This window comes from Schistocerca americana, chromosome 1, assembly GCF_021461395.2.
Source record: "Schistocerca americana isolate TAMUIC-IGC-003095 chromosome 1, iqSchAmer2.1, whole genome shotgun sequence".
Taxonomy (NCBI): Eukaryota; Metazoa; Arthropoda; class Insecta; order Orthoptera; family Acrididae; genus Schistocerca; species Schistocerca americana.
Window position 1 is genome coordinate 810,388,623 of NC_060119.1, and position 13,502 is coordinate 810,402,124.

Here is a 13,502-nt window from a genome sequence, read left to right on the forward strand (position 1 = left end):
CCCTTGAATTTCAAGTCTCAAATTTCAGGTGCGGCTTAGATTCGGGAAATTTTTTTTCCTTTATTTTGAGTCTCATTTTTCAGGTGCGGCTTAGATTCAAGTAAATACGGTAATGAATTAACACACAACACAGGGGCAGACAGAGTCCTCTTATTGGAAGCAGAGAGTATGGTCTTGAACACATTCATGACTGGTATTTCAGCAGATATGTTCCAAAGGATAAGGATGAAGAATCCCAGTGATTTGCCCTCTGCTGTCAGAATTTCCACACAGAGGAAACAGACTGTGCGACTCAAAAAGCAAGTGACCAAGGTATTGTCTCCTTTGATGTTAAATGCTACAAATGTGAACAAATGGATTACAAGAAAAGGCAGTGCTCTGAATGTGATGAGGTTGGATATGAGGTGCATGACTACAGCACAATAAGAAGAAGCATTCATTAAGGCATTCAGCCTTGGCTGTTGGAGGACATTCTCAATAAAACAGTATACTGCAAGGGTAAGTACATAAGCAGAGTGTTGCATAATTGGCATAGTAGAGAACAAGGAACATTAATTCTCAGTAGGCATGGGTGCACATGTGTCAGTTGTTAGTCTGGACCTCTTAGGTAGGTAGGTAATGTGATGTAGGTAACAATGAGGTAGAATCATTGGAGGCAACTGTGCACACTTTTCTGCCACATGTTGGTGATGTGCAATAATTGGACTTGACTTTCAGCACAGACATTGCACAATAACTGATCTTTCACAGTGTATGATAAAACTTAATGGAACTTTGACTCTGTTAGGGGAGAAAGATGCTAGAGAAACAATGTCACAAGATGTGTCTATCATGAAAGTAGTACCAGCTAAACTGTGTACATATACACTTAAGTTAATTTGTGGAATAATGTACCAGCAGGTACAGGAATATTGATCTGTGTTAGTGTGGGTGTGGACATGCTGAGGAAATTATTGTGCATGGTATAACCATTAGCATGGAGTTAAGAATGAGATAGGCCACACTGTATCACGCGCAGGAGCATAGTATGCATTTCAGATACAGATGGATAATTTATGGTTCCCGTGAGTTTAGACAATTTTGGTATGGATGAGATGAGTCTGCCAAGGGCCAATAGTTGCCAGTTTGATTGACTTGGAAGAAGGTGATACTGACAGGTTGGGTGATGATTGCAGCCACAAGCACACCATTAAAAATTCTGCTTTATATGATAAAGTTAAACACCTGCAAGGGAAAGATAGGGAAGAACTGGAAGCTTTATTGCTTTGATTCACAGATTTGTTCAATCCAGTGGGTCCATAACCAATGACACCAACTACACAGCATAGGATACCAACAGGAAACAATGCCCCAGTATACAATAAACCATGCAGGGTTCCAAAGCTTACAACCACTAATGGAGGAATTTATTAACCAGCAGTTGGCTCATTGAATAGTTGAGACTAGTGATAGTCCCTGGAATGAAAACATTGTCCTTGTGCCCAAAAAGTCATCAGATGGTAACAAAAATATAGGTTCGGGTTCAATTATTGTTTCTTAAATGCAAAAACTGTCATCTGGGTCAATGTAAATACTATTTGGCTATGGATTTAAGTGCAGCTACCAGCAGCCTGAATTAGTTCTGGGAAATGGGCCAAAGATAGCTTTTCCACACCATTGTGACATTACTGCTATTGTAGAATGCTATCTGGACTGAAAAATGTGCTGCTGCATTCCAGAGACCCTTAGATGGAGTGCTTCATGGATTGAAACCATAGAAATGCATGGAGTATCTTGGTGACACAATCATACTTCAAAGGAATGGAAGAACATGTGAAATGATTTGAAGAAGTCTTGAAACTACAAACAGCATGCTTAACATGCAGTGCCACTAAGTGCCATCTTGCTCAAATGGAAGTAAACTATCTAGGATATGTAATTAGCCAGGAAGGAATAAAGACTGGTCCAAATTTAATATCAACAGTTCATGGTTTTGTGCCATCACAAACTACAAAACAATTACAATTGTTTTTATGCCTCTGTAATTATTACAGGAAATAAATAAGACATTTTCCATGAATTTCTGAGACCTTGAATCATCTACTAAGAAAAGGTGTAAAATTTGAGAGGTCAGTAAAGTGTCAAGTTGCGTTTGAGAAACTGAAGCATGCTTTAGCATCCAGCCCTGTGATAGTATTTCCTAACTTTGAACAAGAGTTCATCCTGTCCAATTGAATGTGTTGTGAGCCAAATCATGGATAAAAAGTAACATCCAGTGTCTTATGAATCGAGACAGTTGAATAAATTGGAACACAATCATTCAACAACATAAAAATAGATGTTAGCTGTTACATACGGTGTTACCTACTGTTATTTTTATGGACAAACATTTGAGGTAGTGACTGATCATGCTTCCATTAAGTAGCTATTGTGATTGAAAGGCCCTTCCAGTAGATTCACACAGTGGGCATTGAAAATAAGTTTGTTTAATTATGAGGTAGTGTATAAACCTGGGAAATCGCATACTAATGCAGTCATGATAAATAGAAAAATTGGAGTTCTGCAAGTATTAGGCAAAAGCTAGTCAGAATGGCAGATAGACAAGCAATGGACATAGACTGTTGGACTTTTAGGTCACAGCCACAGTTTGTGACCCATGATGGTTTGCTGTTGTAATGTAATGAACTGTCGGAGATAAAGTTTATCTCATGCGAAAACTACTAGGCCCGCAGTAAAGAGTTAAGGTAATTTCATCATGTTGCCAGAAAATGTGTTTAATTCATTTACTTATGAATATTTTCTTTTATGATAAATAATGGACTCATTTAAGATGTTAAATGAAGCATGGTTTAGCATCCAGTCCTGTGATAGTATTTCCTAACTTTGAACAAGAGTGCATCCTGTCCTGTTTTTGTTTTTAGATATATTTTTCCCACATGGAATGTTTCCCTCTATTATATTCATATATTTATTTATTTATTTATATGTATCTTTGGAGACTATTAAGGTCAATAGACCAAAGAATCTAGAATGCAGGAATGTCTGCAACTTCCAGGCACATGTTGGCTTGCCTCCCACCTCTTTGTCTGTATTGGGGGAGGGGGGGGAGGGGGGGGGATGGACGTGTTTATGTGACAAGTGCAGTATAATGGATTTAGAGTATCAATGTTCATAGTGAAAATGGTGTAGTTACTTTCAACAAGTATGAATAAATATAATTTTTAGCTGAAAGTATTTCAGATCTGGTAGTGTTTATTTCAAACAAGAAGAAAACCCAGGCCATGTTTGTTGGAATGATTATTTTGCAGACAAAACTTCAAGAACCCCCTAGACAAATGAGATCTGCAGTGTGTAATCTTTCAGTAGCCACCACAAAAAAAAAAAAAAAAAAAAAAAAAAAAAAGGCTTGCTGAAATTGTGCTGGAACTAGTCATATTATTCTCATTCAAAAACACGTGGTGAGAGTGGTCCTACCACAACATACCGCATAAGATTCCACAGTTTTTCAGTTATCTATCAGTTATCTAAGAAACGAGATAAATAGCAACCAGTACACTGTGCAGAAGTATGAAGTGCAGACCATGTGTGGTGGTTCCTGTACCGTCCAGAAATGAAGTTTTGCAATAGGCTCATGATCATTTGTTGGCTGGTCATGCAGGATGTAGAATGACAGATAGGCAGGCAGCAGAAAAGTTTTGGAGGAGAACAAGAAAGCAAGGTGTTGACCATTAAGTAAAAGACTGTGCCATGTGCACAAAGATTTGAGTCATGTGCTATTGTAAAAATTACCAGAAGTTACAAAACCTTTTGAAATGCCTAGTTTAGATATTCTTGCACCTTTTAATAGGACAACAGCTGGTGAAATGTATATTCTGATAATAATAGATCATTTTTCCCAGTTCACAGCAACGATAGCAATTCCGGACCAGTGAGCAATCACAGTCACAAATGTGGCAGTTAATAACTGGATACTAACATTTGGCATTCCAGATAAAACACTTACCAATCAGGGTGCAAATTTTATGTAAGACCTTTTGAAGCAGTTTGTCACCTGCTTTGTATCCAGAAACTTCACACTAGGCCTTTCCATCCACAAGCAATCAATCATATTGGAAGGGTTCACCATAAAATTTTGAAGATGATAAGCCATAATGTGAATAGTCAACATGATAACTGGAATGCATATTTGCAAATGTCATCTCACCAGGTAATTCAAAATTACACAGTAGTAAAGGTTTTTTACCATATGAAGTTGTACAGAGTAGAAACATGCCATCTCTTTCCAAGGTTCTGAAACCTAAATTAGAAATTCTCAAAATGGATAAGAGAAACTTGGCAGAAGGTCAAATGAGCAAATACAAAAGCACTTGAACATCAAGAGAAGATGGGACAACATATGGGGAAATTACAGCAGTACTGAGTAGGTCAGTGAATTTTGGTAACCAACCCCTGCTGCCAGTGAATGTAAAGATACAGTATCTGACAAAAAACATCAATTATTCATGTAAGCCAAGTCAAAATTTCAGTGGAGTGGTAGGCACTTTGCTGTAGATTCCAACACTGTAAATGGTATGGAATAAAAACTCTAGGAAGATGAAGAAGCCAGTAGTTACAACTGTTCAGGAACCATGTGGCACACCATGTGCATTAAGACCATGTGTTTAGTTTTCTTTTGCTAACTGTGTACATTTGTTTTTGTTTCAACCATTGAGGTTCGAATTGTTTTGTTTTGGGAGTTTGTTCTTGTTTATCCTAGGTAGTTCAATGAGTTTGTATTGTGTAGTATTCAGTTGTATTTTGTTATGCACTGAAGCTTTTGGAAGGAGGGATAGAAAATGACAAGAAATTCCTTTCTCTCAGGTGCCATGCCAGCACGGGCAGCCAGAAAGAATATGGTAATTTTTTTGGGTACAAGGGTGCACTAGCGAAGCACTGACAGTTTCAGAGAACAGAAAAAATATGTGCTGATGCTCAGAGAAGAGTTACAGGATTGCCAGCAGGAGAGTATTCTATCTGTCTAACCAGAGTGGTCCAGACTGACAAGCACAAATGTGCAGTGCAACTATTTCAGGGGAATCTGAAGCAACAGAGTCTGGTTGTGTCAGTTTCATTCGTTATACGCTCCAGAGATCCTAATTCTGAATTGCTATGAGAAAGGAAAGCCATGGGATATGTCCAAAATGGAGTAAAAAAAAATAGTGGAATCTTACTAAATGGAATGGTTTGTGACATAGTCAGAACAACTTTTTGCTTACCAACAACAGTTATGGGTACAACAGTAATTGAATTAATGCACCCTTTTGTGTTTTGGCCAGAGAAATTATTAGCAATACTATCTGTCCAAAACTATCATTTTTAAATGATACCTTTAACCCAGATGTCCTTCACTCAGTAGCCCAACTAATAGCATCACAGAAAGGGCTGATATCCACAGAACAGATGGTACAACACATCCAACAGTACTACAAGAAGCAGCACAGTCAAGTCTTAAAAAAGGTGTTACAACATATCCAACAATCCTATGACAAGCAGTGTAATCAGGTTATAACATAAGCAATTCAGCTATAAGCCCTACAGTGGTTCTGGTCACTGTTTGTGTAATTTACATTTGCTACAAGAGAAAAAACTATACAATAACCAGAATTACCTATTGCTTGGTCTGACAATATGACAGAAAATACTACGGAATTGGCAGAGTGAATAATGGGTCTAAACGATAGGAAGTAGGAATAAGGAATTGACTAGGAATTAGTAGAATATTTTAAGGGAAGTAAGATTTGTAATACTGACTTCAGTTTTTATAATTGAAATATTCCATGAAGGATAGGTTAAAAAGGCATGTGGACTAGCAGGAAGGTATGAAAACTCTGGACAAATTTAATTAAGGATGGGGAATGTGGCACAGTAGAATAGTACATAAGTGCAGGAATAAAATTTTGTTAAGAGCCAATGGAGATGGCCAAGTGGTGTGCATCTGCTGGCTATTCAACCGTGTCACAACTGAATTCCAACATCGGAGACCAGAAGTACAAACAAACTACGAGCATGTTTCATCAGACTTTGCAATAAAGAAGCCAAGAACAACTGATTCAGCACTTTGGCAACAGTGCAGAGGAGACAGAATGTGCTACTGCAATGGGGTAAATGTAGTAACTTCATTTATAAGTGTAAAATAATGCCTTCCGGGATGCAAACTTCACATAACGGAATGCTCTGAGACCTGAAGTTAAAAGCTAGAGCAGCTGAGAGTGCTCACAGATTCAGGAAAAAATGGCACGTTCAGTCACCAGTGTGGTGGGGATCATGCTATAAAACCACCACCCTCCTCCAGCTTACTCTCAAGAGTTTTATTATTCCATCTGCATTACGAGAACCAATGGTAGACCAGCTCTATTAAGTTTCAGGATGCTGTGCTGTATTCAGCAAGTGTTTACAAGCTGCTGCCAATTTGGGAGTCCACTGCTACAAATCCATAGCCTTATGGCAATGGATGGGACTTCTGATTTGGAAGCCGCATTCCTGCCAGTCATAATGGTGACTGACTGAGGATCGGGTCTGGGCCAGTCTTCCTTGGATGGAGGACCAATCTACCTGTCTGCAAGCTGTTCAACTGAGGCACTGGGTACCTGTGTCACCTCTACTGTGGCGGTACAAGTAACACCTTACCGGCTGTATGTTGCAACCACCACTCGGGCTGTCCTTCCTGTTTCTGCTGGGTCTTCCATCTACACACCATCTTCACAACCAAAATAGGCCATGGAGACATCTGGGGCTGAGTTTAAGCACAGCTTCACTCATCAAGAGTGCTGAGTCTCTGATGGACATCCACAGCAACGTAAGGCTATGAAGACCCATAGCCAGCACATCCTCCTGTGATGAGGCTGCAGCACTGACAACAGGCAATGCAAGACTGTGCTCAGCAAGTTCCTCAGCAGGTACTGAAGTGCTACCTTGCACTTTCAAGCAGTGCAGTCTCATCACAGTCACTTTTGGCAGTGCTGGGAAGAAACCAGAGTGTTTGTAAAAGTCTCGCCACTGGTTGTTAATTGAATGATGTTTCACTAGCACTCTGATCCTCTACACTCTTCTCCACTCTACACCCAACCTCCTGATAACAAGCTGACCACTACTAAGATTATAAAAGAATATAGGCAATCACACTTTTTCTAAGCATCAAAATATGAAAGGCAATCATAGACGTTAAGTTACCGAATTTCATGTTCCTTTTGTTAGCGTAGTACACTTCAGGGATTAGGGTGGGTGCTCAAATGGTTCAAATGGCTCTGAGCACTATGGGACTCAACTGCTGAGGTCATTAGTCCCCTAGAACTTAGAACTAGTTAAACCTAACTAACCTAAGGACATCACAAACATCCATGCCCGAGGCAGGATTCGAACCTGCGACCGTAGCGGTCTTGCGGTTCCAGACTGCAGCGCCTTTAACCGCATGGCCACTTCGGCCGGCTAGGGTGGGTGCTCATCTCCACAACTGACACACAACGAGTTTCTATGAAATGGGTGCTCAGTCTCCACATATTGTGTTATGTGATACTGCAAAAACATATCTCCAAAGAGTTGACATCTGAAACACTGCATACAGCTTCACATCACAAAGGTAGACCACAGTTTTGACTTTCTCATGAAGTGAAGCCCCTCAGTGCTCTAGTGTCAATCTTTTTGTCTAACAGGCCTTGCAATTTACTGCATATGAAGTGGGCCCCTCACTTATCCAAGTGTTCATGCAGTTCTTCATCCATCTGTAGTATTCAATTCCAGCAAAAAATTAAATCCTGTGCCATGTTCAGGCTCTTAAGGGGTCTTACAGTAACAGGTACATCACCAAGTTTTTTACAAGAGAGTAAAGCTTCAGACTGGATAGAATTAACTACATTAAGATGCAATCACTTTGTAATTTACTAAGGGAAGAAATTTCTCCAAACAGGATGGCAGTAGGGAAGGCGAATGGCTGGCTTCGGCTTATTGGGATTTTAGAAAAGTGTAGATCACCTACAAAGGAGACTGGGTGACAAGACTGCAGAACATTTCTGCTGCCACCAAAGTTTATTTAGCATAATGACCATGAATATAAGGTAAGAGGAATCAAGCCTCATACAGAGACATATAGACAGTCATTTTCCCCACACTTCATTTATGAGTGGAACAGGAAAGGAAGTAAGTGGTAGTGCTGCAAGATACACTCTGCTATGCACCATACAGTGACTCATGGGGTATTTATGTAGATGTAGGTATATGTTTTTCGTATTCTCCACAAAGAATGTAAGCTTAGTAGATAGAAAGGACCCTCCATAAGTCTGGAAGCAAACCAGGAACAGAGAGAAGTAAGTTTCTGTAGTTCACTTAATTTTGCTTTCCTCCCATGGAGTGGTCAAGGACAATAAGTTCTTAGGGTTGTAACAATGCGCACCCAAGAATGTCAGTCTGGCAAGAGGTACTGCTGGAGCCTCACTGCCACCAGCTGATAACTCAGGTCTTTCAATGGCCCATATATCTGCCATGATGTGGCATGCTATTGAAGGGCTGTCCTCTTGGGCACCACCCAACCAGAGCAATGACCACTTGGCTTGATGACCAGTGCCTGGAGCCCTAGTACCTCCAAACAGACAGACACCTACTCCTTAACATGGGGAGGGAGGTAACAGCTCAGTCACAGTCAAGAGGCTACCCCTGCACAAGAACCTGATCCCTCTCTTGGATGACAGTCATGCAAGGTACTGGATGAGACCTTTTTCTTTTTCAAAATCTAACATGAGTTGACAGAGTGGTGTAAAATAAAGAAACAAAGAGGAAAAAATCATAACTGAAGTCCTATGAACATGCTAAGTTGTCAGCAGGGAATCTGTCCTTGAGAGCAAGTCAGGAAAAATACAGTCATAGAGTAAGACCGCAGCACAGGAAAGGAAGTAGTATTTGAGTGGTTTGGGGCACCACACTTTTCATGTACATACTCACAAAGCAGCCCCCAGAGGGCTACATTATTACAGTATTAGATATATTTGTTCAATGTCAGTTATGTCTTAAGTGACATGATAAGCATCCTTGTTGTGTCTTACTTTGCACACTCCTAGTGTTTGCCATGATAGGTGCTTTTGTGTCTGTGTCATTGTTCAGTGTCAACATACATGGAGTGCACATCTTGTAATGCCTTATTTAAGATTTTCTCTGAAGCCATTTGTCTTCTCATTGTAGCTAGCTGTCACTGTGTGAGCAATGTTGCAAAGTGAAACAACATCAGATAGCCTTTCCAAATGAGGCAGGTTCCCACAATCTTTTGGAGTCTGTGCTGCAGAATTATGTCTTCCATACAGAACTTATCAATTCCTGGAGTCTCAATGGTGGTCTTGAAGGCACTATATTTTGTAAGGTAGTCATGTCCACTGTTATAGACCAAATACGTGTTTTGTCAACTTTGGAAACGCTGGAAGAGATCAGTTCCAGTCTGGTGTGATGCAAGTGTCCTAAGTCCTGGCAGTTATTGAAACATAAGATACAAAACTGAGATTCTGGTGTGTCCTCCAACGTGACATGTCATGTCTGTGTGACTGGAGGAGAACTGGAAAACGACACTCAGTCTCTCCACCACAATACGTAATGTAGTTACCAGGATCATATACTGCCCCCCTCCTCACTGCCATGAACCGTGGACATTGCCAATGGTGGGGAGGCTTGCATGCCTCAGTGATACAGACAGCTGTACCACAGATGCAACCACAATGGAGGGGCATCTGTTGAGGGACCAGACATACATGTAGTACCTGAAGAGGGACAGCAGCTTTTCAATAGTTGTTGGGGCAACAGTCCACATGATTGACTGATCTGGCCTTGTAACATCAACAAAAACAGCCGTGCTGTGCTGGTAGTGTGAACAGCTGAAAGCAAGTGGAAATGTCAATATCATATGCAAAAGTTGCTTTTGTACACAACTGGACCGATAAATACAATACAGCAGTAATCTTTTCTGAGGGCATGGAGCTCTACTGCATGGTTAAACAGTGATGGCATCCTCTTGGATAAAATATTCTGAAGGTTAAATAGCCCCCCATTCAAATCTCTGGGTGGGGACTACTCAGGAGGATGTCATTATCAGGAGTAACAAAACTGGCGTTCTATGGATCAGTGTGTGGAATGTCCACTCTCTTAATTGGGCAGGTAGTTTCGAAAATTTAAAAAGGAAAATGGATAGGTTAAAGTTAGATATATTGGGAGATAGTGAAGTTCAGTGGCAGGAGGTACAGACTTCTGGTCAGGTGAATACAGCGTTATAAACACAAAATCAAATAGGAGTAATGCAAGTGTAGGTTTAATAATGAATAAGAAAATAGGAGCATAGGTAAGCTACTATAAACAGCATAGTGAAAGCATTATAGTAGCCAAGATAGACACAAAGCCCCTACCCATCACAGTATTACAAGTTCATATGCCAACTAGCTCTGCAGATGAGGAGATTGAAGAAATGTATGATGAAATAAAAGAAATTATTCAGATAGTTAGGCAAGAAGAAAATTTAATAATGATGGGGGAGTGGAATTTGATAGTAAGGAAAGGAAGAGAAAGAAAAGTTGTAGGTGAATATGGAATGAAAGCAGAAGCCATCTGGTAGAATTCTGCACTAACACTTGGTTTCAGAATCATGAAAGAATGCTGTATATGTGGAAGAGACCTGTAGACACTGTAAGGTTTCAGATTGATTATATAGTGGTTAGACAGAGGTTTTGGAACCAGGTTTTAAATTATAAGACATTTCTGAGGGCAGATGTGGAATCTGACCACAAGTTATTGGTCATGAACTTCAGATTAAAACTGAAGAAAGCGCAAAAAGGTAGGAAATTAAGGAGATGGAACTTGGATAAACTGAAAGAACCAGAGATTGTTGAGAGTTTCAGAGGGAGCATTACAGAATAATTGACAAGAGCAGGGGAAAGGAATACAGTAGAAGGAGAATGGGTAGCTTTGACAGATGAAATGGTGAAGGTAGCATAGGATCAAATATGTAAGAAGGCAAGGCCTAGTAGAAATCCTTGAGTAACACAAGAGATATTGAATTTAACTGATGAAAGGAGAAAAATAGAAAAATGCAGTAAGTGAAGTGGGTGGAAAGGATCACAAATGTCTGAAAAAGGAGATCAAGAGGAAGTGCAAAATAGCCAAGCAGGAATGGCTAGAGGACAAATGTAAGTATTTAGAAGCATACATCATGAGAGGAAACACAGATACAGCCTGCAGGATAGTTAAGGAAGCCTTTGTAGAAAAGAGAACCACCTGCATGAATATCAAGAGCACAGGCAGAAAAGCAGTTATAAGCAAAGAAGGGAAAGCAGAAAGGTGGAAAGAGTACACAGGGAGTTTATATATGGGAGATGTACTTGAGGGCAGTATCACAGAAATGGAAGAGGACAGAAGAGGACATAGATGAAGATGAGATGGGAGATGTGACACTGTTAGAAGAATATGACGGAGCAGTGAAACACCTAAGTCAAAATAAGGCCCCAGGAGTAGATGATATTCTGTTAGAACTACTGAACCTTGGGAGAGCCAGCAATGAGGGAAAGCTTACATCTGGAGAGCAAGATGTATGAAACAGGTGAAATACCATTGGACTTCAAAAAGAATATAATAATTCCCATTATAAGAAGGCAGGTGCAAACAGGTGTGAATACTACTGAACGATTGGTTTAATAAGTCATGGTTACAAAATGCTAAAATGAGTTATTTACAGAAGAATGAAAAAATTGTGGAAGTCAACCATGGGGAAGATCTGTTTGGATTCCAGAGAAATGTAGGAATGTGCAAGGCAACACTGACCTTACAACTTATCAAAGAAGATAAGTTCAGGAAAGGTAAACCTATGTTTAGACCATTTCTAGATTTAGAGAAAGCTTTTGACAATGTTGACTGGAATTCTCTCTTTGAAATTCTGAGGGTAGTATGGGTATAATACAGGGAACAAAAGGCTATTTACAACTTGAACAAAAACCAGATGGCCGTTGTACAAGACAAAAGGGACAAAAGGGAAGTAGCAGTTGAGAAAGGGGTGAGACAGTGTTGCATCTCTATGTTATTCAATCTGTACACTGAGCAACCAGAAAAGGAAACAATAGAAAAATGTAGGGTGGGAATTATAGTCTAGGGAGACGAAAGAAGGACTTTGAGGTTTGCTGATGACATAATTCTCTCAGAGACAACAAAGGACTTGGAAGGGCAGATGAACAGAATGGGCGTGGTCTTGAAAGGAGGGTATAACATAAACATCAACAAAAGCAAAACAAAGATAATGGAATGTAGTCAAATTAAATCAGGCTGAGCTGAGAGAATCAGATTAGGAAATGAGACACTTAAAGTAGTAGATGAGTTTTGCTATTTGGGCAGCAAAATAACTGATAATGGCCAAAGTGGAGAGGATATAAAAGGTAGACTGCCAATGGCAAGAAAAGCATTTCTGAAGAAGACAAATTTGTTAACATCAAGTATAGATTTAAGTGTCAGGAAGTCTTTTCTGAAAGTATTTGTATCGAGTGTAGCCATGTGTGGAAGTGAAATATGGATGATAAACAGTTTAGACAAGAAGAGAATAGAAGCTTCTGACATGTAGTGCTACAGAAGAATGCTGATGATGGGTGAGTAGATTATGTTATTAATGATGCACAAGGGCTGTTCAATGAAGAATGATCGCAAATTTTTTATGGTCATACTTTCTCCTGCTAAAAATTAATCTTATGATATTCTGTTAGCTTAATGTGCAACAAACGCTCCATAGTAGTTTCATTGTTGGAACTCCTAGTTCCCACCTGTGACAGGTAGGCAAGGTCATACATGTTCAGTACCGCCTACCGCTGCAAAGGAGGTAACACTTGAGGAACAATATGTGGCTTTGAAATTCTGCTTTCATCTCAACAAATCTTCACCTGAGGCCTATACAATGTTACAGGATGCCGAGGCCTATGGAGACTGTTCTTCCCTACAGCACAGCTTGAACGTGGTTTAAAATGTTTAAAGAGGGGAGACAATCAATTTCAAAGGAAGGTGGACCCGGTGCTTCAGTTACTGCTCTTACAGAAGAGGACATCAACACTGCTGCTGTCATTGCGAGAGAGTATCGATGAATTACATTAAGATCACTTTCTTAAATACTGAACATTTCATTGGGTGCCACCCACACATTGGTGACAGGAAAATTACACAACACATGTTTGTGCGCAATAGGTTCCAGAACAAAAGGATATTCACGTGCAGGTCTGCATGAATTAAAGTTGATGTTAGAGGAAGATCCAGAGTTTCTTTCAAATGTAATCACTGCTGATGAAACTTGGCTACATCAATTTGATTCTGACAGCAAACAGTGAAGCTCAGTGTGGAAATCTCCTTCATTACCAACCCCCAAAAAAGCAAAAGTGGTTGCTTCTGCTGGGAAAGTTATAGTCATCTCAATCTTTGATATTCATGGAATGGTTTATCAGCATGTTGTACCTCCATACACATCAGTAACTGGACAATACTACGGGGATGTC